The sequence below is a fragment of the Sus scrofa genome, chromosome 13 (assembly GCF_054392235.1).
Source record: "Sus scrofa isolate SSC_HxYL_T2T_F1_AM1 chromosome 13, Sscrofa_HxYL_maternal_Yorkshire_Landrace_v2.0, whole genome shotgun sequence".
Lineage (NCBI taxonomy): Eukaryota > Metazoa > Chordata > Mammalia > Artiodactyla > Suidae > Sus > Sus scrofa.
The window spans coordinates 148,777,202-148,803,259 of NC_139395.1; the positions used below are offsets into that span (position 1 = coordinate 148,777,202).

At 40.9% G+C, this 26,058-nt stretch overlaps 1 long non-coding RNA gene, 1 other non-coding gene and 1 pseudogene across 4 annotated transcripts in view; 2 read left to right on the forward strand and 1 right to left on the reverse strand.

The window, feature by feature from the left end:
* The window catches only part of LOC146397687 (uncharacterized), a 95,541-nt gene that overhangs the window by 38,549 nt on the left and 30,934 nt on the right, over positions 1-26,058 (reverse strand). The window lies entirely within an intron of this gene.
* On the forward strand, positions 10,513-11,984 carry LOC100512923 (DNA polymerase delta subunit 2 pseudogene; annotated as a pseudogene).
* On the forward strand, positions 20,335-20,525 carry LOC146397688 (U2 spliceosomal RNA). Its single transcript, XR_014825366.1, has one exon. It is a non-coding gene; the product is annotated as a U2 spliceosomal RNA (small nuclear RNA).

A 26,058-nucleotide genomic window follows, 5' to 3' on the forward strand; every position in this document is an offset into this window, starting at 1 on the left:
AATAATGCCATTTGCAGCAACATGGATGCTATTAGAGATTCTCATACCAAGTAAGTCAGAAAGAAAAAGACAAAAACCAAATGATATTGCTTATATGTGGAATCTAAAATATGGCAAAATGGGAGAAAGATCAAGATGGCAGAGGAGTAAGACATTGTGCTCACCTTCTCCCATAAACACACCGAAAAAACCCATCTACATGTAGAACGATTCACACTCAACTGAATCTACTGAATTCTACTGAACACTAGCAGAAGACCTTAAACCTCCCAAAAGGGCAAGAAACCCTCTGCATAACATGGTAGAATAAAAGGAAAAACAAAGATAGAGAGAAGAAATCAGGAGAGAACTAGTGCTCCTGAGAGGGAGCTGTTAAAGAGGAAAAGAGCCTACACCCTGGGAAGCCACCTAATTGATGGGGAGATGAGCAGAGACAGAGGGACCTCAAAGCTGCATAGAAAAGCATAGCAGCTGGACTGAGGAAGGTAAAGTAGAGTGAGAGCTGCACAGACCATTGGTACCACCATCCCTGGACACCACAGCCTGAGATGCTTGGGCGCATGCTAGGCACTGAGACTCAGGCTCCAGAGGTCAATTCTGGGGAGAAGACTAAGATTGGCTGTGTGGAGACAGCCTGAGGGGCTAGGGATTGGGGTGCCATGGGCTGAGGAGCCAAGCATCACAACTGAGGGATCCTGTAAGGAAGTCTGGCCCTGCAGGAAAAGCAAGGTGCCATTAGAGGAGAAGTGGCAGACTGCCAAGGGAATCTGTTTCCCTGTGCACATGCAGACTCTTAGAGGGTGGGGTGCCTCTGGTACAGGTACGGGTAGCAAGCATCACTTGCATGGGCTACAGCCAACTGGGTGCCTCTTGTGCTACATGTGGCCAGGCAACTCTTATATTGGCTAAGGGCAGTGGGATGGGGTGGGGTGGCTAAGCGTGACTTGGCACCTCCCTACAGGCATTGGGGGCAAACCATAGCAGTCATCTCAGACACCAGAGGTGGTTGTGGCCCACCACCACTAGGGGTTTGTGAATAGGCACCACCTGCAACCCCAGTCACCTCAAAGGTCAGCAAAGAAGAGGGCACTGCAACCAAGCACCACCTGTTGTTGCCCTCACTCCCCTGGGAACATACCCGCCCTGCTGCTGGTACTGCCAAATGCTCTGGGACCACCTACACCTGCATGATCACTGTCACTTCCCAGAGCCCTGCACCTAGGAGCAGCCTGCTCCACCTTCCCATAGGTCCTTGCCACTGTCAAGGGCTCAGCAACCAGGCACTAGCTACCAGTTCTGTCCATTGCCTCCTCCTCCCTGGTAGCACACACACAGCACACTAAAAATTAAAAAAAAAAAAAAGCTCTGAAAAAATACCCAGGTGTGCTCATGCATATAACAGCCCTACAAGACTACAATAGTTTTTTACCTAAACTCACAGAATAAGAAAAATATAAGCAAAATGAAGAAGCTCAGCAAACACTCCCAGTTAAAAGAACATGAGAATTCACCTGAAGGAGCAAACAATGAAAAAGACCACTGCATTCTAACAGACACTGAGTTCAAAAAAGGAGATAGTGAAAATATTGAAAGAATTAAGAGGGGATATGAAGGAATTAATAGCAGATATTGACAGTAATACCAATTACTTTAGAAAGGAACTAGAAAATTTAAGGAGAAGCCAAGAAAAATTAAAAAATTCATTTGCAGAGATGCAAGCTGAGTTAAAGGCACTGAAGAGCAGAATGAATAATGCAGAGGAACGAATTAGTGACTTGGAAAATAGAATAATGTAAATCACCCAATCAGGACAGCAGACAGAAAACCAAATGAAAAAAACATGAAAGCAATATAAGAGATCTATGGGATAATATAAAGTAGGCCAATCTATGGCATAATAGGGATTCCAGAAGGAGAAGAAAAAGAAAAGGGGATTGAAAATATATTTCAAGAACTTATGGCTGAAAACTTTCCAAATCTAAAGGAAATGTATATGAAGATGTAGGAAGTATACAGGGCCCCAAACAAGTTGAACCCAAACAGGTCCACACCAAGACATATTATAATAATAAAAATGGCAAAAGTTAAAGATAAAGAGAGGATTCTAAAGGCAGCAAGATAAAAACAAAGAGTTAATCATAAGGGAACCCCCATAAGGCTATCAGCTGATTTCTCTACAGAAGCACTACAGGCCAGAAGAGAATGGCAAGATATATTCAAAGTTCTAAAAGGGAAAAACATGCAGTGTAGAATACTCTACCCAGTAAGATTACCATTTAAAATAGAAGAAGAAATAAAGATTTTCTCCAACAAGCAAAAACTAAAAGAGTACAGCAATACTAAACCCATTCGAAAAGAAATTCTGAAAGGGTGCCTCTAAATAAAAAAGAAAAATATGATGAAGGAAATCACAATCGGAAAGCAATTACTTAAATAAGCCAGTATACAGATCTAAAAGGAAAAAAAAACTGTTGTAAAAGTGACAATAACCATAGGGAACAACAAAAGGACAAAAATGAAGATGTTAAAAAAAGGACTTCAAAATCATAAAATGTGGGGAAGGAAAGTAAGAAAATCTAGACTTTTTTAGAATGTGTTTGAGTCTATATGACTATCAGGCTAAAGCAAGAGGATATAGGAAGGAGTTAACATACTTGAAAAACAGGGCAACTACAAATCAAAACCAAACATTACATTTACAAAAACTAAAAAGAAGAGGACACAAGCATAAAAATAAAAGAAATAATCCGGAGTTCCCGTCGTGGCGCAGTGGTTAACGAATCCGACTAGGAACCATGAGGTTGCGGGTTCGATCCCTGGCCTTGCTCAGTGGGTTAACGATCCGGCGTTGCCGTGAGCTGTGGTGTAGGTTGCAGACGCGGCTCGGATCCCGCGTTGCTGTGGCTCTGGCGTAGGCCGGTGGCTACAGCTCCGATTCAACCCCTAGCCTGGGAACCTCCATATGCCGCGGGAGCGGCCCAAGAAATAGCAACAACAACAACAACAACAAAAGAAAAAAGACAAAAGACAAAAGACAAAAAAAAAAAAAAAAAAAAAGAAATAATCCAACCAAAAAAAGAAAGGAACAAAGGAGAAACATAGAATCAACTAGAAAACAAGGTTTTAAATGGAAATAAATACATATTTATAGGTAATTACCTTAAATGTCAATGTACTGAACGCTCCAATCAAAAGACACGAGTGGCAGACTAGATAAAAAAGCAAGATCCTACAATATGCTATCTACAAGAGACTCACCTTATGGCAAAGGACACATATAAATTGAACATGAGAGAATGGAAAAAGATATTTCACGCAAATGGAAAACACAGGAAAACTGGAGTTGCAATACTCATATCAGACAAAAAAAGACTTTAAAATGAAGGCCATAAAGAAATACAAAGAAGGACACTATTTAATGATAAAAGGATCCATTCAAGAAGAAGCTATTACAATCATCAATACATATATACCCTTAAGAAAGGAGCACCCGGATACATGCAACAAATACTAACAGATATAAAATGAGAAATTGATGGGAATAATTTAGGGGACTTTAACACCCCACTCACATCAATGGAGAGATCCTCTAGACAGAAAATCAGTAAAGCAACAGAGATCCTAAATGGCACAATAGAAAAGTTAGACTTAAAAGACATTTTCAGGACATTACATCAAAAAAAAATCAGAATATACATTCATTTCAAGTTCACATGGAACATTCTCAAGGATTGACCACATACTGGGGAACAAAACTAACCTCAACAAATTTAAGAGTATAGAAGTTATTTCAAGTATCTTCTCTGACCATGATGGCATGAAACCAGAAATCAACAGGAAAAGAAATGAGAAAAAACTGACTACAGGGAGACTAAACATGCTACTAAAAAACCAATGGGACACCAAGGAAATAAAAAAGGAAATTAAAAAATACCTCGAGACAAATGATAATAAAAACACAACCATACAACATCTATGGGGTGCCACAAAAGCAGTGCTTAGAGGGAAGTTCACAGTGATATAGGCCTTCCTCAAAAAAGAGGAAAAATCCCAAATCAGCAATTTAACCCACCACCTAAAACAATCAGAAAAAGAAGAACAAACAAAACCTAAAGTCAGCAGAAGGAAGGAAATCATAAAGAGCAGAGAGGAAATCAGTCAAAAAGAGATTCAAAAAACAATAGGCAAAAATCAATAAAACCAAGAACTGGTTCTTTGAAAGGGTAAACAAATTTGACAAACCTCTGGCTAGACTAACCAAGAAGAGGAAAGAAAGAACTCAAATAAACAAAAACAAGAGGAGATACCCTAGTGGCTCAGTGGTTAACAAATCTAACTAGTATCCATGAGGATGCAGCTTTGATCCCTGGCCTTGCACAGTTGGTTAGGGATCCTGCGTTGCTGTGAACTGTGGTGTAGGTCACAGACATGGCTCAGATCTGGCGTTGCTATGGCTGTGGAGTAGGCCCATAGTTACAGCTCTGACTTGACCCCTAGCCTGGGAACCTCCATATGCTGCAGGTGCAGCCCTAAAAAAGACAATTAATTAACAAATAAGAAATAAAAAGGGGAAATCTCAATGGATACCACAGAAATACAAAAAACCATAAGAGAATACTATGAACAATTATATGCCAACAAATTTGACAACATAGAAGAAATGGACAAACTTCTAGAGACACACAGTCCACCAAAACTGAATTAAGAAGAAATAAATCATTTGAACAGACCAATCACTAAAAATGAAATTGAATATGTCATAAAAATACTCCCTACAAACAAAAGTCCAGGACCAGCTGGCTTTACAGGAAAATTCTACCAAACATGCAAAGAACTTACACCCATCCTTCTTAAACTTTTCCAAAAGGTTGAAGAAGGACATTCTATAAAGCCACCATCACCCTAACACCAAAACCAGACAAAGATACTACCAAAAAAGAAAATTATAGCCCAGTATCTTTGATGAATATAGATGGAAAAATTCTCAACAAAATTTTCGCCAACTGAATCCAACAACATATAAAAAATGTTGACCAAGTGGGATTCACTAGGATGGTCCAATAAGGATGGCTGGTTCACAAGGATGTTTCAACATACCCAAATCAATCAACATCATACACCACATTAGCAAAAGAAAGGTCAAAAAAAAAAAAAACACCACATGATCATCTCAATAGATGCAAAAAAAGCATTTGACAAAGTACAACATACATTCATGATTAAAAACTCTTGCTATAGTGTGTATAGAAGGAATATATCTCAACATAATAAAAGCCATTTATGACAAACCCACAGCCAATATAGTTCTCAACTCAGAGAATGTGAAAGTCTTCCCACTAAAATCTGGAATAAGACAAGGATGCCCACTCTCACCACTTTCAACATAGTACTGGAAGTCCTAGCCACAGCAATCAGACAAACAAAAGAAATAAAAGGTATCCATATTGGAAGAGGTAAAATTGTCACTGTATGCAGATAACATGATACTATACATAGAAAACCCTAAGGACTCCACACCAAAAAACTGATCAGTGAACGCAGAAAAGTAGCAGGATACAAGAATAACATTCAGAAATTGGCTACACTTCTGTACACAAACAATGAAATATTAGAAAAGGAACATAAAAACACAACACCTTTTAAAATTGCACCCCAAAAAACTAAATACCTAGGAATAAACCTGACCAAAGAGGTGAAAGGGTTTTATGCTGAGAACTATAAATCATTAATCAAGGAAATTAAAGAGGATTCAAAGAAATGGAAAAATATTCCATGCTCCTGGGTTGGAAGAATTAATATTGTTAAAATGACCATACTACCCAAAGCAATCTATAGATTCAGTGCACTCTCTATCACTTCATAGAACTAGAACAAACAAATCAAAAATTTATATGGAACCATAAAAGACACAGAATTGCCAAAGCAATCTTCAGGAAAAAAAATCAGGAGGCATAACTCTCCCAGACAACTGTCTCTTCAGACAATATTATGAAGCTACAGTAATCAAGACTGTGGTACTGGTACCAAAATAGACAGACATACAGACCAAAGGAACAGAATAGAGAACCCAGTAATAAACCCAGACAGCTATGATCAGTTAATCTTCAACAAAGGAGGCAAGAATATAAAATGGGAAAAAGATATTCTCTTCAGGAAGTGGTGTTGGGAAAACTGGAGAGCTGCAAGTAAATCATGAAACTAGAACACACCCTCATACTATGCACAAAAATAAAATCAAAATGGCTTAAAGACCTAAACATAAGACAAGACACCATAAAACTCCTAGAAGAGAACGTAGGCAAAACATTCTCTGATAGCAACCTTAGAAATGTTTTCTCAGGTCAGTCTGCCAAGGCAATGGAAATAAAAACAAAAATAAACAAATAGGACCTAATCAAACTTACAAGTTTTTGCACAGCAAAGGAAATCATTAAAAAACCCCAAAAGACAAGAGAAAGGGAGAAAATAGTTTCAAACAATGCAACTGACAAGGGCTTTAATCTCTAAAATATTCAAATAACTTATTCAACTCAAAAGCCAAAAAACTAACAACCCAACCAAATAATGGGCAGAATACCTAAATAGACATTTCTCTAAAGAAGATGTACAGATGGCCAATAGGCCCATGAAAAAATGCTCAACATCCCTAGTTATTAGAGAAATGCAAATCTAAACTACTATGAGGTATCACCTCACACCAGTCAGAATGGGCATCATTAATAAGTCAACAAATAACAAATGCTGCAGAGAGTATGGAGAAAACAGTACTCTCCTTCACTGTTGGTGGGAATGTAAATTGGTACAACCTCTGGGGAAAACAGCATACAGGTACCTCAGAAATAAATAAAAAACCACCACATAACCCAGCAATCCCACTCCTAGGCATATATCTGGACAAAACTTTCATTGAAAAGGATACGTGCACCCCCATGTTCATAGCAGCACTACTCACAATAGCCAAGACATGGAAACAACCTAAATGTCCATTGAGAGATGAATGGATTAAGAAGATGTGGTACACATACCCAATGGAACATCTACTCAGCCATAACAAAGAATAAAATAAAGCCATTTTAAGCAACATGGATGGAACTAGAGACTCTCATACTGAGTGAAGTAAGTCAGAAAGAGAAAGACAAATACCAAATGATATCACTTATATCTGGAATCTAATATATGGCACAAATGAACCTACCTACTGAAAAGAAACAAACTCATGGACTTGGAGAACAGACTTGTGGTTGCCAAGGGGGAAGGGAGTGGGATGGACTGGGAGTTTGGGGTTAGTAGATGCAAATTATTGCATTTGGAGTGGATAAGCAATGAGATCCTGCTGTATAGTACAGGGAAGTATATCTACTCACTTGTGATGGAACATGATGGAAAATAATGTGAGAAAAATAATGTATACACATATGTGTGTGTATATGTATATGTGTATGACTGGGCTACTTTGCTATACAGCAGAAATTGACAGAACAGTGTAAATCAACTATAAAAAAATAAAAATATTTAAAAAATAAAATAAATAAAATATGGCCAAATTAACCTATCTACAAAACAGAAACAAACTCATAGAGAACAGACCTATGGTTGCCAAGGGGGCGGGGGGAGGGAGCAGATGGCCTGGGATTTGTGGGTTAGCAGATGCAAACTATTACATTTAGAATGGATAAGCAATGAGGTCCTACACTATAGCACAGGGAACTATATCCAGTCTCTCAGGATAGATCACAATGGAAGATAATATAAGAAATGGAATATATATTTGTATATATATATATATATATATATATATATATATATATATATGAATGATATAAGGAATATATATATATGAATAATATAAGAAAAGGAATATATATATGAATGATTGGGTCACTTTGCTCTACAGCAGAAAATGGCACAACACTGTAAATCAACTATACTTCAATAAAACTTTGAGAAATGAGAAAAAATTCATATGGACTCTCAAGGTTACCCAAGTAGCCAAAACAATATTGAAAAAAAGGAACAAATTTAGTAGGTTCATAGTTCTTTATTTCAAAGCATACTAACTAGAAAGCTAAAGAAATCACAACCATATAGTACTGTCATAAGGATAGACACATGGGCCAATGGAATAGAGAGCCCCAAAATAAATCCTTATGTATTTGGTCAACTGATTTTTTTTTTTTGCCCAGTATCTTGATGTGGGATTTCAGGTTCCAGAACAGGTATGGAACCCTGGCTGAAGCAGTGAAACCACTAAATCCTAACCACTAGACCATCAGGGAATTCCCTGGTCAAACGCTTTTTGAATAATGTTGCCCCAGACTATTCAATGAGGAAAGAAGTCTTTTCAATAAATAGTACTGGGAAAACTATATAACCACATGCAGAAAAAAAAGTACTAGTTAGACCTTGACCTTCCATCACATACAAAAATTAACTAAAAATAAACTAAATAACTAAACTTAAGAGCTAAAACTATGAACCCCTTAAAAGAAAACATAGGGAAAATTTTCATAACATTGGATTTGGCAATGACTTCTTGCACATGACACCAAAAAAGCACAGGAAACAAAAAATTGATAAATTTTACTTTATAAAAAAACAAAAGCTTTTGTGCATCAAAGCGCAGTATTAAGAGAATAAAAGGAAACTGACATAACAGAAATGTTTGTAAATCATGTATCTATTAAGAGATTAATATCCAGAATGTATTAAAAAAACCAAAACCCAATTAAAAATAGTCAAAGATCTTGAATAGATATTTCCCCAGAGAAGATATACAAACGGCCAATAATCACATGAAAAGATGCTCACTATCTTTAGTCATTTGAAATGCATCAAAACCACCACGAACTACCACTTCATACTTTAAAATTATGGTTATTTTTGAAAAGGAAAATAAGAAATGTTGCTAAGGAAGAGGAGAAACTGGAAGCTAACAGGAGTATAAAATGACACAGCTGCTGTAGAAAAGTTTGGTGGTTCTTCAGAAAGTTAAACATAGAATCATGATAAGATCCAGCAAATCCAGTCCTTGTATACAATGTTCACTGCTGTGTTATTCACAAGAGTCAAAAGGTGGAAAGAACCTTTAGTGCATCAAGAGATGAATGGATAAACAAAATAAGGTATATACATACAATGGAATATTCTTCAGCTATAAGAAAGAACGAAATTTTGATACATGCTATAATATGGATGTACCTTGAAAACCCTAGGCTAAGTGAAAAAAGGCATTCACAAAAGACCATATATGGAACACTCCATTCACATGAAACACTCAGAATAGATAGGCAAAACTATAGAGACAGTAGATTTGTGACTGCTAGGGGCTAGGTGAAGAGTGTATGGAAATTGATGGCTAACGGGTATGGGATTTCTATTTGCAGTGATCCAAATGTTCTAAAAATCACATAGGGGTGATGGTAGCACAACTCTGTGCGTATATTAAAAACCACTGAATTGTATACTTTCAATCAATCAGGGAGTTCCCGTTGTGGCTCTGCAGGTTATGAACCCGACTAGTACCCATGAGCATTCAGGTTCAATCCCTGGCGTCACTCCAGCGGGTTAAGGATCCAGCATTGCTGTAGGTCGCAGATGCGGCTCAGATCCCACATTGCTGTGGCTGTGGTGTAGGATGGCAGCTGCAGTTCTGATTTAACCCCTAGCCTGGGAACTTCCATAGGCTGCAGGTGTGGCCTTAAAAAAGAAAAAAAAAATCAATCAGGATAATTCGTCATATAATAGAATAAAGGAAAGAACCCACATGATTATGCCATAGATGCAGAAAAACTTCTGGAGAGATTCACATCCTTTCATGATTCATATCCTCTCAGAAAACTAGGAATAGTAGGGAACTTCCTCAGACAGATAAAAGGGCATATATGAAAAACCTATAGCTAACATCCATACTTTATGAAGGATGAAAGACTCATAAGATGCGGAACAAGGAAATGATGCCCATTTTCACCACTTATATCCACACTACACTAGAGACCCTAGCCAGTGCAGTAAGGCAAGAAAAAGAATATGATTAGAAAGAAATAAAATTGTCCTTATTTGTAGAGTTTATGATTACATAGAAAGTCCTAGAGAATCTAAAACACAACTTCTAGAATAAGTGAATTTATCAAAGTCACAAGATACTAAGATTGAGATACTAAAAGCAAGTGGTATTCTTAGTGACTAGCAGCAAACAACTGCTTAAAAAGAAAAAAGAACAAAACATTTACAATAGCACCAAAATACACAGAATACTCAGGGGAAAAAATTAACAAAAGATGTCCAAAATTTCAATGCTGCAAACTACAAAATGTTGCTGAGAGAAATAAAGAGACTTCAATTAATATTATACCATGTTTATGTATTGGAAGACTCCATATTGTTAAGATGTCAATTGTCCCCACACTATCAGCACAACCTCAAGAAACATAGTACATGGGGTGGGCCCCAGTGTGTGGTGAGAGTCCGCCTCCTCCTCCTTGGCCTGGCCACAAAGGTGCAAACACAAAGAGCATGGCCATGTTTTTTAAGCAGACTGTGCAGAGGCTCACACTCTGCTGTCCCCAGCCTCAGCCAGCAACAGCACCTCTGACTGTGCTGATTTCCACTCTCTCCTTGCAGCCCTTCCGACTAGGGGTGCACAAGCTTTAGCCAGCCTTATGCCCACATTTATACCACTTGTCTTGTCCAGATGGAGCCCTTCCTGGTAAGGTGGGCCCAGCAGCACTGGGGCAGTGGAATCCTAATAAACTGTGTGAACTGCAACCTGAGGAGAAGTGCTGTATGGTGGGGACCCTCTTCAAGGCCATGCCGCTCCAGCCCTCCACCCTGAGGGAGGTCAGTGTAGAGCACAATCTGTTCCCCCAGCCTCCCTGGAGCAAATACATCCTCCCAGACTGATTGTGGAAGAGGAACTGCAACATAGCAAACTAGAAGGCACCACTGATGTGCCAAAGCTGGGCACAGGGATGGTCCTGGACATGCTGGGCTAGGCAGGAGGTGACAGGCAGTTCCTGATGGAGGACCACTGTTTTGCAGGCCTCGCCCCTCAGAAGCCTACACGCCTCCTTGACACAGAAAAGTTTGTGCTGCTAGTGTCCGGCCTGGGCCTCGGTGGAGACAGGGGTGAGAGCCTGCTGGGCACCCAGCTGCTGGTGGATGTGGTGACGGGGCAGCCTGGGGAAGAAGGGGAGCAGTGCTGCTCACATCTCCCTGGTCATCCTCACCAGGAACCTCCTGAGCCACAACATGCAGAGCAAAGATTCCATCAATAAGGCCAAGCACCTAACCAAGAAAACCCAGGCAGCCAGAGTGGAGGCCATCAAGATGCTGGATGAGATCCTGCAGCAGTGGAGTGCCTCCGGGCCCATAAATGTGATCCCAGGTGAATCTGACCCAACTGACTACACACTTCTCCAGCAGCCCCTGCACATTCCCACTGGCCACTGCCTATTCCACACCATAGCTGGTCACCAATTACTATAACAGTGGAGTTATACTATTGGTGGAGTCAGATTCCTGGGGACATCGGGACAGAATGCGAGTGACATCTGCTGTTGGAAGGGCATGGAGGAATGCTTGGAGATCCTGGAGTGGGCCCTGCAAGTTCATCACGTCAGTCCCCCAACCCTAGATTATTACCTTTTCTATAAAACTGAATGGTTCATCTTTTTGGAGTACCCCCACATCCACTTTTGCGGCAACGCCCCCCCCCCCAGCTTTGGCTCCAAAATCATCCCAGGCCCTGAGGACCAGACAGTGCTATTGGTAGCTGTCCCAAACTTCAGCACACACAGACCACCTGCACAGCCTGGCCTGCCAGCCCATCAACTTCTCAGGCTTCAGGGCAGAGGAAAAGGACTTGGAAGACCTGAATCTTGGCCCCTGATTCACAAAGACAGCCTTATCCAGAGAGGCCCCAGCTATTCCTCCCCTGCAGCTTTAGCTTTGCAAATAAAGCCTGTTTAATGGTTTAAAAAAAAAAATTCTGGAGTTCCCGTCGTGGCGCGGTGGTTAATGAATCCGACTAGGAACCATGAGGTTGCGGGTTCGATCCCTGCCCTTGCTCAGTGGGTTAAGGATCTGGTGTTGCTGTGAGCTGTGGTGTAGGTCACAGACATGGCTCGGATCCCACATTGCTGTGACTGTGGTACAGGCTGGTGGCTACAGCTCCAATTCGACCCCTAGCCTGGGAACCTCCATATGCTGTGGGAGCGGCCCAAGAAATGGCAAAAAGACAAAAGAAAAAAAAAAATTCTGGTAGCCTTTCAGCAGAAATTGACAAGCTGATAATAAAAAAAAAAAAAAAATGGGAGGAGAGAGGACAAGATGGCGGAGGAGTAGGGGGACACGCTCGCCCTCTCCCACAAACACAACAAAAAAAGCACATCTACAGAATAAATGACTCGCACAGAACAGCAACCAATCGCTGGCAGAGGAACCTAAACTCCAATAACGGCAAGAAGTTCGTGACATTATTGGGCAGAACGGGAGAAAAGAGGAGAGTGAGAGAAGGTGAATCCGAGCGGGACAGGCGCTCCCGAAAGGGAACTGTGGAGGAGAAAGGGATCCCGCACCCTGGAAAGTCACCTACCGGGGGAAAGATCAAACGAACCGGAGGAATCCCCAGATGCAGAGAAGAGTGTAGCAGTAAGTCGGAGTACGGAAAAACTGATCAAGAACCCAACGGACCATCTGAACTATGGGCACAGTCACCAAAAATTGAGACGCCTGGGTGGGGGCTGGGCACCGAGACCTCGCCTCTGAAGGTTAGTCCCCGAGAGGGGGCCGGGGGACGCCTGGGTGGGGGGGCTGGGCACCGAGACCTCGGCTCCAGAGATTAGTCCCCGGGCTAGGGGGGCGGGGCAGAGCGGAAACTGCTTGGGAGGTCTCTAAACCATTTGACAGGGCAGAGACTGCCTGGGAGACTAGAAAACAAAGCTGTTGCAGAGGAAGAGAACAATACTCTAGGGGCGGGGAAGTGGAAAGCCGCCTCAGAGGGAACCTGGGAGAAGAGCCTGGTCTGCGCCCGTGCTGGGTAGGGGAGAGAAGAAGGGGTGGGTCCCCATAGAATACCCCCCATGCCACAACAAGCTTATAGGCCCGCTAGCTAGCAGAAAGCTGTGCTTCCCAGTGCATTCCCTCCCCCCACCCCCGCCACCCCCTACGCTCTCGGCGAACCTGGGGCTGCCTGCCATCCAGGAGGGCTGGCCTCAACAATTGCCTGAAGCCTACCACTGCAGGGGCTGTCCCTGCACAGGCCTGCTTGCCCTTTGGAGGGGCTACACTTCCGCAGAGCAGCACCAAACACCACCAGCCCCCTAGAAAAGGCCTGCAGCCCAGAAAAGCTAGAACAAGCCTAGCCAGGCCGTGAATAGATCGGCCTAATTCTCCGACGGTTTTTCTGAGACGGGCTGCCCCGGGGAGGAGCCTCTTGGGTCTCCAAGGGCCCTGCTACCCGCCCAAGCCCCCAGGGGGTTCTGAGACCTAGTGGACCAGCTGCATAGAACTGCCAGCTCCAGGTAGGACCCCCTGCAGCCCAGAAAAGCTGCAACAAGCCTGGCCGAGTCGGGAAAAGATCTCAGACGGTTTTTCTGAGTTGGGCTGCCCTGGGGAGGAGCCTCTTGGGTCTCCAAGGGCCCTGCTACCCGCCCAAGCTCCCAGGGGGTGCCCCACTCCCGTGAAATAACTGCTCAGCACCACCAGCCCCCTGGAAGAGCCCCTGCAGCCCAGAAAAGCTGCAACAAGCTCGGCCAGACTGTGAAAAGATCCGCCTACATTCTCAGGCTGTCCTTCTGAGTTGGGCTGCTCTAGGGAAGAGCCTCTTAAGTTCTCAGTGACCCAGATAGCTGCTCCAGCCCCCAGGGGGTGATGCACCCCTGAAGAGCAGCTGCCCAACATCGCCAACTCCCTGCAAGAACCCCACAGCCTAAAAACACCAGAGCAAGCTCTGCATGACCAAGTGAAATCTGCTACCATCGTGGTGTGGACCTCCCAGTCCTGTCTGCCCTCAGGAAGTCCTCCTTTGCTTCAAAGAAACACTGTTAGCCCCATCAACACTCCAGAAAAGCCACACTGCCTCAAAAAAGATTGACCAACAACGCCAGCCCTCAGGAAATATTCCACGGCAGTGACAAGGCAAACACTACCCGATAACGGAGAGTACAACTCCCTCAGAAGAAAGAAAACAACAAGCAAGATGAAGAAGCTGAGAAACCACTCCCAGTCAAACCAACAGGAGAACTCACCTAAAACAGTCAACAATGAAACAGATCTCTGCAGTCAGACAGACCTGGAGTTCAAAAGAGAAATAGTGAAAATACTGAAGGAATTAAGAGAAGATATGAACAGTAATGCAGATACCCTCAGAAAGGAGCTAGAAAATATAAGGAAGAGCCAAGAAAAACTAGAACATTCATTTGCAGAGATGCAAACTGAACTAGGGGCAGTAAAAACCAGAATGAATAATGCAGAAGAACGAATCAGTGATATGGAAGATAGAATAATGGAAATCACTCAATCTGGTCAACAGACAGAAAACCGAATCAAAAAACTGGAAAGCAATATAAGAGACCTATGGGATAATATAAAGCGGGCCAATCTACGCATAATAGGAATTCCAGAAGGAGTAGAAAAAGATAAGGGAATGGAAAATATATTTGAAGAAATTATCGCTGGAAACTTCCCAAATCTAAAGGATACTGGATTCAAGATACAAGAAGCACAGAGGGCCCCAAACAAACTGAACCCAAACAGACCCACACCAAGACACATCATAATAAAAATGGCAAAAGTTAGTGATAAAGATCCTAAAGGCAGCAAGAGAAAAACAGAATGTTACCTACAAGGGAACCCCCATAAGAATATCAGCTGATTTCTCTACAGAAACACTACAGGCCAGGAGGGAATGGCAAGAGATATTTAAAGTGCTCAAAGGTAAAAATATACAACCTAGAATACTTTATCCAGCAAGAATATCATTTAAAATAGAAGGGGAAATAAAAATTTTTTCCAACAAACAACAACTTAAAGAATACAGCAACACAAAACCCAGGTTAAAGGAAATATTGAAAGGGCTTCTCTAAACCAAAAAGGAAGGAAGGAAAGGGAAGAAAAAAGAAAAGAAAAAAAAAGAAGAAGAAGAAGAAGAAGAGGAAGAACTAGGACTGAGGAAACCGCAATCAGAGAGCAGTCACTCAAATAAGCCAGCATACAGATTTAATCATGAACATGCTTCAAACAAAATAAAATTAAAAAGAAAAAAATAAAAGAGTCATCAAAACCATAAAATGTGGGCAAGGGATGTTAGGAGGTAAATAACCCTTTTTGTTTGTATGTATGTCTCTCTTCTTAATTTTAATATAGTAATGAAGTGTTTGAACTTACAGGACCATCAGGCTAAAACACACAATTATGGGAAGGGGTTAGCATACTTAAAAAACAGGGCAACCACAAGCCAAAACCAAATATTGCATTTGCAAAAAATGAAAAAAAAAATACACTCAAGCAGATAATAACAGGAGACCATCCAACCAAAAAAAAAAAAAAAAAAAAAGGAAGAATGGAGAACCATAGAATCAACTGGAACATGAGGTTCAAATGGCAATAAATAATCATCTATCAATTATCACCTTAAATGTCAATGGACTGAATGCCCCAATCAAAAGACACAGAGTGGCTGAGTGGATAAAAAGGCAAAAACCTTCAATATGCTGCCTACAAGAAACTCACCTTAGGACAAAAGATACATATAGATTGAAAGTGAAAGGGTGGGGAAAAGTATTTCACGCCAATAGACATGACAGAAAAGCAGGAGTCGCAACGCTCATATCAGACAAAATAGACTTTAAAACAAAAGACATAAAGAAAGACAAAGAAGGACACTATTTAATGATTAAGGGATCCATCCAAGGAGAGGATGTTACTATCATCAACATATATGCCCCAAACATAGGAGCACCCAGATACATACAACAAATATTAACAGACATAAAGGGAGATATTGATGAGAATACAATCATAGTAGGAGACCTAAATACCCCCCTCACATCAATGGACAGATCCTCTAGACAGAAAACCAATAAAGCAACAGAGATCCTAAAGGAAACAATAGAAAAGTTAGACTTAATTGATATCTTCAGGACACTACATCCAAAAAAAGCAGAATACACATTCTTCTCAAATGCTCATGGAACATTCTCAAGAATCGACCACATATTGGGACATAAAGCGAATCTCAATAAATTTAGGAGCATAGAAATTATCTCAAGTATCTTCTCTGACCACAATGCCATGAAATAAGAAATCAACCATGGGAAAAGCAAAGAGAAAAAACCTACTCCATGGAGACTAAACAACATGCTACTAAAAAACCAATGGGTCAATGAGGAAATCAAGAAGGAAATTAAAAACTACCTTGAAACAAATGATAATGAAGACACAACCTCTCCAAATCTATAGGATGCTGCGAAAGCAGTGCTCAGAGGGAAATTTATAGCAATACAGGCCTTTCTCAAAAAAGAAGAAAGATCCCAAATTGACAACTTAACCCTCCACCTAAACGAATTAGAAAAAGAAGAACAAGGAGTTCCCGTCGTGGCGCAGTGGTTAACGAATCCGACTAGGAACCATGAGGTTGCGGGTTCGGTCCCTGCCCTTGCTCAGTGGGTTGACGATCCGGCGTTGCCGTGAGCTGTGGTGTAGGTCGCAGACGCGGCTCGGATCCTGCGTTGCTGTGGCTCTGGCGTAGGCCAGTGGCTACAGCTCCGATTCAACCCCTAGCCTGGGAACTTCCATATGCCGCGGGAGCGGCCCAAGAAATAGCAACAACAACAACAACAAAAGACAAAAAAAAAGACAAAAGACAAAAAAAAAAAAAAAAAAAAAAAAAAAAAAAAGAAAAAGAAGAACAAAAAAGTCCTAAAGTCAGCAGAAGGAAGGAAATTATAAAGATCAAAGAAGAAATCAATAAAATAGAGACTCAAAAAACAATAGAGAAAATTAATAAAACCAAGAGCTGGTTCTTTGAAAAGGTGAACAAAATTGATAAACCCCTGGCCAGACTCACTAAAAAGAGGAGAGAAAGAACCCAAATAACCAAAATTATAAATGAAAAAGGAGAAATCACAATGGATACAGCAGAAATACAAAAAACCATAAGAGAATACTATGAACAACTATATGGCAACAAGTTTGACAATCTGGAAGAAATGGACAATTTTACAGCCTGCCAAAACTGAATCAAGCAGAAACAGACCAACTGAACAGACCGATCACTAGAAATGAAATTGAAGAGGTCATAAAATCACTCCCTACAAATAAAAGTCCAGGACCAGATGGCTTCACAGGTGAATTCTATCAAACATATAAAGAGGAATTGGTGCCCATCCTCCTTAAACTCTTTCAAAAGGTTGAAGAAGAAGGAATACTCCCAAAGACATTCTATGATGCCACCATCACCCTCATTCCAAAACCAGGCAGAGATACCACCAAAAAAGAAAACTATCGGCCAATATCATTGATGAATATAGATGCAAAAATTCTCAACAAAATCTTAGCCAACCGAATCCAACAACATACCAAAAAAATTATACACCATGACCAGGTTGGGTTCATCCCAGGTTCACAAGGATGGTTCAACATACGCAAATCGATCAGCATCATACACCACATTAACAAAAAAAAAAGTCAAAAATCATATGATCATCTCAATAGATGCAGAAAAAACATTTGACAAAGTTCAACATCCATTCATGATCAAGACCCTCGCCAAAGTGGGTATAGAGGGAACATTCCTGAATATCATCAAAGCCATTTATGATAAACCCACAGCAAATATAATCCTCAATGGGGAAAAACTGAAAGCCTTCTCACTCAAATCTGGAACAAGACAGGGATGCCCACTCTCACCACTGCACTTCAACATAGTTTTGGAAGTCTTAGCCACAGCAATTAGACAAACAAAAGAAATAAAAGGCATCCATATAGGAAGAGAAGAGATCAAACTGTCACTGTATGCAGATGACATGATTCTATACCTAGAAAACCCTAAGGACTCAACCCCAAAACTCCTTGAACTGATTAATAAATTCAGCAAAGTGGCAGGATATAAGATTAACATTCAGAAGTCAGTTGCATTTCTGTATACCAGCAATGAAACATTAGAAAAGGAATACAAAAATACGATACCTTTTAAAATTGTACCACACAAAATCAAATACCTCGGAATACACCTGACCAAAGAGGTAAAGGACCTATATGCCGAGAACTATAAAACTTTAATCAAAGAAATCAAAGAAGATGTAAAGAAATGGAAAGATATTCCATGTTCCCGGATTGGAAAAATCAATATTGTGAAAATGGCCATCCTACCCAAAGCAATCTACAGATTCAATGCAATCCCTATCAAATTACCCATGACATTTTTCACAGAACTAGAACAAACAATCCAAACATTTATATGGAACCACAAAAGACCCAGAATCGCCAAAGCAATCCTGAGAAACAAAAACCAAGCAGGAGGCATCACTCTCCCAGACTTCAAGAAATACTACAAAGCCACAGTCATCAAAACAGTGTGGTACTGGTATCAAAACAGACAGACAGACCAATGGAACAGAATAGAGAATCCGGAAATAAACCCTGACACCTATGGTCAATTAATCTTTGACAAGGGAGGCAAGAACATAAAATGGGAAAAGGAAAGTCTATTCAGCAAGCATTGCTGGGAAACCTGGACAGCTGCATGCAAAGCAATGAAACTAGAACACACCCTCACACCATGCACAAAAATAAACTCAAAATGGCTGAAAGACTTAAATATACGACAGGACACCATCAAACTCCTAGAAGAAAATGTAGGCAAAACACTCTCTGACATCAACATCATGAATATTTTCTCAGGTCAGTCTCCCAAAGCAATAGAAATAAGAGCAAAAATAAACCCATGGGGCCTCATCAAACTGAAAAGCTTTTGCACAGCAAAGGAAACCAAAAAGAAAACAAAAAGACAACTTACAGAATGGGAGAAAATAGTTTCAAATGATGCAACCGACAAGGGCTTAATCTCTAGAATATATAAGCAACTTATACAAGCCAACAGCAAAAAAGCCAATCAATCAATGGAAAAATGGGCAAAAGACCTGAATAGACATTTCTCCAAAGAAGATATACAGATGGCCAACAAACACATGAAAAAATGCTCAACATCGCTGATTATAAGAGAAATGCAAATCAAAACTACCATGAGATACCACCTCACACCAGTCAGAATGGCCATCGTTAATAAATCCACAAATAACAAGTGCTGGAGGGGCTGTGGAGAAAAGGGAACCCTCCTGCACTGCTGGTGGGAATGTAAACTGGTACAGCCACTATGGAGAACAGTTTGGAGATACCTTAGAAATCTATACATAGAACTTCCATATGACCCTGCAATCCCATTCTTGGGCATCTATCCGGACAAAGCTCTACTTAAAAGAGACACATGCACCCACATGTTCATTGCAGCACTATTCACAAGAGCCAGGACATGGAAACAATCCAAATGTCCATCGACAGATGATTGGATTCGGAAGAAGTGGTATATATACACAATGGAATACTACTCAGCCATAAAAAAGGATGACATAATGCCATTTGTAGCAACATGGATGGAACTAGAGAATCTCATACTGAGTGAAATGAGCCAGAAAGACAAAGACAAATACCATATGATATCACTTATAACTGGAATCTAATATCCAGCACAAATGAACATCTCCTCAGAAAAGAAAATCATGGACTTGGAGAAGAGACTTGTGGCTGCCTGATGGGAGGGGGAGGGAGTGGGAGGGATCGGGAGCTTGGGCTTATCAGACACAACCTAGAATAGATTTACAAGGAGATCCCACTGAATAGCATTGAGAACTATGTCTAGATACTCATGTTGCAACAGAAGAAAGGGTGGGGGAAAAACTGTAATTGCAATGTATACATGTAAGGATAACCTGACCCCCTTGCTGTACAGTGGGAAAAGAAAAAAAAAAAAAGAAAAAAAAATGGAAATATAGAGCACCTAGAGAAGCAATATTTATTTTTTTTTCTTTTTACAGCCACACCTGTGTCATATGGAAGTTTCTGTGCTAGGGATGGAATTGAAGCTGCAGCTCCCAGGCTATGCCACAAGCCATAGCCACGCCAGATCCAAGCCACATCTGTGACCTTCACTGCAGCTTGTAGCAACGCTGTATCCTTAACTGTAAGGCCAGGGATTGACTGGCATTCTCATGGACACTATGTTGGGTTCTTAACTCGCTGAGCCACAACAGTAACTATGAGAAGCCATTTTTTAAAAGAGTCTCTTCTTAGCCTTTTGGCTAAGTTCAAGTGTAGTATCTGCTATTATTAGTTTGATATCTGATATGTCCTCCACCCAGGGTGAGATATTAAATGTGTTTTGTGGGCAAGGAGATAGAACAAGAGCTTCTATCTATGTGTTGACCTGACTCCTTGATTTGGTACTGCAATATTTCCAGGAACCATACATAGTAAAGGAGGAGGAGAAGGAGACTTAGAACAATAAGAATAACAAGAAGAAGAAGAAAGTTGGAGCCATTGCCCAACCTGATTTCAAGACCTACCTGTAGGAGTTAAGACAAGCAAAAAGGAAGATATACAGGAGTTCCCATCATGGCGCAGTGGTTAATGAATCCGACTAGGAACCATAAGGTTGAGGGTTCAGTCCCTGCCCTTGCTCAGTGGGTTAACGATCCGGCGTTGCCGTGAGCTGTGGTGTAGGTTGCAGACGCGGCTCGGATCCCGCGTTGCTGTGGCTCTGGCGTAGGCTGGTGGCTACAGCTCCGATTCAACCCCTAGCCTGGGAACCTCCATATGCCGCGGGAGCGGCCCAAGAAATAGCAACAACAACAACAGACAAAAAGACAAAAGACAAAAAAAAAAATAAAATAAAATATAAAGGCAGATATACAGATTAGAGTTCAGATATAAACTTATCCCCATATACAGACAACTTATTTTTGACAAAGGTGCTAAGGTAATTCAACTAGGCAAAGACAGGTCTTTCTGACAAATGGTGCTGGATATCCACACAAGGAAAAAAATGAACAGTGATCCTTGCTTCATACCACAGACAAAAATGAATTCAAAATGGATCATAGACATACTTGCAAAATATAAAATCCTACAAGTTCTAGGGAAAAATGCAAAGGAGAAAAACCTTGAGGCAGGCAAAGGAGAAAGAATATAGGAAGCCTGACACAGAAAGAAAAGTTAATCAATTGGACTTTATCAACATTTAGAAGTTTTGTTTTTCAAAAAATAGTATTTAAAAAAACAAAAAGGCAGACCACAGATTGGAACTAAACCTTTGCCAATCATTTATTTGATAAAAGACTTTGGATATGAAGAGCTCCTATAGCTCAATAATAGTAAGACAATCCAATTTTCTTAATGGACAAAAGACATGAAGAGATTCTTCACAAAAAAAGACACAGAACTGGTGAATAAGCACATGAAAAGATGCTCAACATCATTAGTCACCAGGAAAATGCAAATAAACATCACAGTGAGATCTCTCCACATGTTCACCAAAAATGGCTGAAATGTAAAAGACCAACTATACCATGTGAGGGTGAGGTGTTGAGCAACTGGAACTTTCCATGCTGCTGATGGGAACATAAAATGTTACTATTACTTTGGCAAACAGTTTGTCAATTTCTTTATAAGTTAAATAAACACCCACAATGTGACTCCTAGGTCTACCTAAGAGAAATGAAAACATGTCACCACACAAAGGCTTGTATTCAGAGGTTCTTGGAAGTTTTATTTGTAGTAACTCCAAGGTGGAAATAACTCTAACAATGTATTATAGCTATACAATGAACTACTACTTAGTTTAAAAAGAATGACTGACCCCATTTAAATAAAATTCTGAAAAAATGCCAACTAATTGATAACGACAGAAAAAAAAATCACTGGCTGTTTGGGGATAGTGTGGAAGAATTAGAGGATGCATGGGGGTGGTAGTAGTGGAAGAGAAGGATTGCCAGGGGCTCTGAAGAAACTTTTGGGGATGGTGGAAATGTGATCGTGGAGATGGTTTCATAACTTAGACTTATGTCAGATTCATCAGGTTATATACTTTAAATTGTGCAGTATAGTATACATTTATTATACCTCAATAAATCTGTAAAATAAAAATGCACAATGGACACCACAGTATCTTGCTCTGTTCACTTAACTATAGATCTTGAATAATCCACATCTATACAAATAAATTATTCTTTAAAAAGCATATATATTATATATCTTCTAAAGTATTTTTAAAGGATCCTATATATTATACACTATATATAGGATTTTTAGGCATGCTTATGGCATGTAGAAGTTCACGGGCCAGGGACTGAATTATGCCATGCCACTGACCCAAGCCACAGCAGTGACGATGCCAGATCCTTAACCACTAGGCCACCAGGAACTCCTAGGCCATGCCTTTTTAATCAGTTCCTTTCTAAGGAACATCTTAGTTCTACTGTTTTGCTGCTGCATATTATCCTTACTGGGAATCTATCTTTCATCTATCTACTTTTATGGACAACCAGAAGATTTATCTGTAGGATAAATACCTAGAAATAAAACTTTTAGATCAAACGGCTCATGCTCTTAAACTTTTGGTAGGTGATTGTTAGGTTGATCACCAAGATACTGGGCCATCTTCTATTCCTACAAGTAACATAGGAATGAGTTCTCATTTTCTCCCTAAGCTCATCAATCCATTGTATTCTCAAACACAACAAAAAGACTATTGTTTATTCATGCCGCCTATTCTACAGTGGGTTGGTAGTAGCTCTTTTCCAAACTGTCAGTCTGCATTTTTGACAACCAAAGCTCCACCATTTTCTGACAGCTGCATCTGAAACACAAGTATTCTCAGTCACCGTCTTAAAAGGAGCAACTGGAGAATCACTGAGAACTTTTTACCACCTCAGCCTGATAAGTGATGTATGTCATATCTCATGATTCACTGGCCAGAACTGGCCCATGGCCCTGACTAACTGCAAGGACTCTCTAACACATGGAGGAACAGATGGAGTATTTAGCAAATACCACTGCTTTACCAGAATGTTTAAGAATACAAGCTCTGGGAGTTCCCGTCGTGGCTCAGTGGTTAACGAATCCGACTAGGAACCATAAGGTTGCGGGTTCGATCCCTGGCCTTGCTCAGTGGGTTAAGGATCCGGCATTGCCGTGAGCTGTGGTGTAGGTTGCAGACACGGCTCGGATCCCGAATTGCTGTGGCTGTGGCGTAGGCCAGCAGCTACAGCTCCAGTTCGACCCCTAGCCTGGGAACCTCCATATGCCGCAGGAGTCGCCCAAGAAATGGCAAAAAGACAAAAAAAAAAAAAAAAAAAAAGATTACAAGCTCTGAGTACTACTCAGCCATAAAAAGAACAAAATCATGCCATTTGCAGCAACATGGATAGATCTAGAAGGCATAATGCTAAGTGAAATAAATCGGACAGAAAAAGACAGATATGGTATAATTTCACTTATATGTGGGATCTGAAAACCTAAACAAATGAACAAACATAACCAAACAGAAGCAGACTCATTGATACAGAGAACAAAAAGGTGGCTGCCAGAGTGGAGGAGTTTGGAGGAAGAGTGAAATAGGTGAGGAAGATTAAGAGGCAAAACCTTTAGTTACAAAATTAATGAGTCACAGGAGTGAAATGTACAGTGTGGTGAACATGGTCAATAACTACATGATGTCTTTGTATGATGACAGGTGACAGCCAGACCTACTGTCATGATCATTTTGAAACATCTAGAAACACTGAATCACTATTTAGTGTATCAGGAACTAGCATAGTGCTGTAGGTCAATTATACTTCAAAAACGAACTCATAGAAAAAGAGATCATATTTGGAGCTACCAGAGGCAGGGGCTAGAGAGTGGGGGAATGAGATAAAGGCAGTCAAAAGGTACAAACTTCTGGTTCTAAGATAAAAAAGTACTAGGAATACAATATACAACTTGATAAAGATAACTGATACTGCTATACTCTATAAAAAGAAGTTGCTAAGAGAGTAAATCCTAAGAGTTCTCATCACGAGGAAAGAAACCTCTACTTCTTTAATGTTATATCTATGTGAGATGATGTATGCTCACTAAACCTACTGGGGTCACCATTTCATTATGTTGGACACCCTAAACTTGCACAGTGATGTATGTCAATTATCTCTTTTTTTTTTTTTTTTCTGTCTTTTTGCTATTTCTTTGGGCTGCTTCCATGACATATGGAGTCAAATCGGAGCTGTAGCCACTGGCCTGCGCCAGAGCCACAGCAACTCGGGATCCGAGCCGCGTCTGCGACCTACACCATAGCTCACGGCAACGCTGGATCCTTAACCCACTGAGCAAGGGCAGGGACCGAACCCGCAACCTCATGATTCCTAGTCGGATTCATTAACCACTGCGCCACGACGGGAACTCCTCTCTCTCTTTTTTTTAAGGGCTGCACCTGTGGCATATGGAAGTTCTCAGGATAGGGGTTGAATTGAAGCTGCAGCTGCCAGACTACACCACAGCCACAGCAATTCAGGATCCAAGCGGCATCTGTGATCTTCACTATAGCTAATGGCAATGCTGGATCCCTAACCCACTACTGAGTGAGGCCAGGGATTGACCCGGCATGCTCATGGATGCTAGTTAGGTTTGTAACCTGCTGAGCCACAATGGGAACTCCAATTATATCTCAATAAAACTGGGAAAAAGTGATTATGATTTCAAGATGTACAATATTCAGTTAAAAAAAATGCAGGAGTTCCCATCGTGGCTCAGCACTAACAAACCCGACTAGTATCCATGAGGACGTGTGTTCAATCCCTGGCCTCAGTGGGTTAAGGATTCAGCGTTGCCATAAGCTGTGGTGTAGCTTACAGACTTGGCTTGGGCCCTGCATTGCTGTGGCTGTGGCTCTAATCTGATCCCTAGCCTGGGAACATTCATGTGCAGCCCTAAGAAAAAAAAAAAAGAAAAAAGAAAAAGAGAAAGAAAACTCTGAGGTTATAAGGTTATACAGAACTTAGTTTAAAAGCAATGACTTTGCCACACAATCATTGTGTATCCTTGGGCAATTTACTTAAGTTCTCTTGGTTTCTTCATTTATAGAATAGACAAGTCAAGTTTCCTAGAAACAGCCACTCTGCCCGACTTGCTCACTCCTAGATTCTCAGTGCTCAGCACATAGCAGAGAGTCAATAACTACTAAATGAATAACAACTCCCTTTTTTTTGTCTTTTGTCTTTTAGGGCCACACCCGCAGCACATGGAGGTTCCTAGGCTAGGGGTCCACTTGGAGCTGTAGCCGAAGGCCTACACCACAGCAACACAGGATCTGAGTTGAGTTTGCAACCCACACCACAGCTCATGGCAATGCCAGATCCTCAACCCACTGAGTGAGGCCAGGGATTGAACCCACATCCCCATGGATGTTAGTTGGGTTAGTTAACCACTGAGCCATGACAGGAACTCCAATAACAACTTCTTTAAAAAATCATTTTTCTTTTCAGGTAAGCGGCCTGAGGAGACCTCTAAAAAATGGTTCGCTATTCACTTGACCCAGAAAACCCCACAAAATGATGCAAATCAAGAGGGTCAAATCTTCGATTTCCTATTGTGGCTCAGTGGTAATGAACCTGACTAGTATCCAGAAGGGTGCCAATTCGATCCCTGGCCCTGCTCAGTGGGTTAAGGATCCAGTGTTGCTGTGAGCTGTGGTGTAGGTTGCACAGGCGGCTCGGATCTGGCATTGCCGTGGCATAGGCTGGCAGCTGCAGCTCTGATTAGACCCCAAGCCTAGAAAATTCCATATACCACATATGTGGACCTAAAAAGAAAAAGAAAAAAAAAAAAGAGGTTCAAATCTTCATGTTCACTTTAAGAACACTTGTAAACCTGCCCAGGCCATTAGGCGTATGCATACCCAAAAATCCACCAAGTATCTGAAGGGTGTAACTTTAGAGAAGAAATGTGTGCCATTCTGTCATTACAATGGTA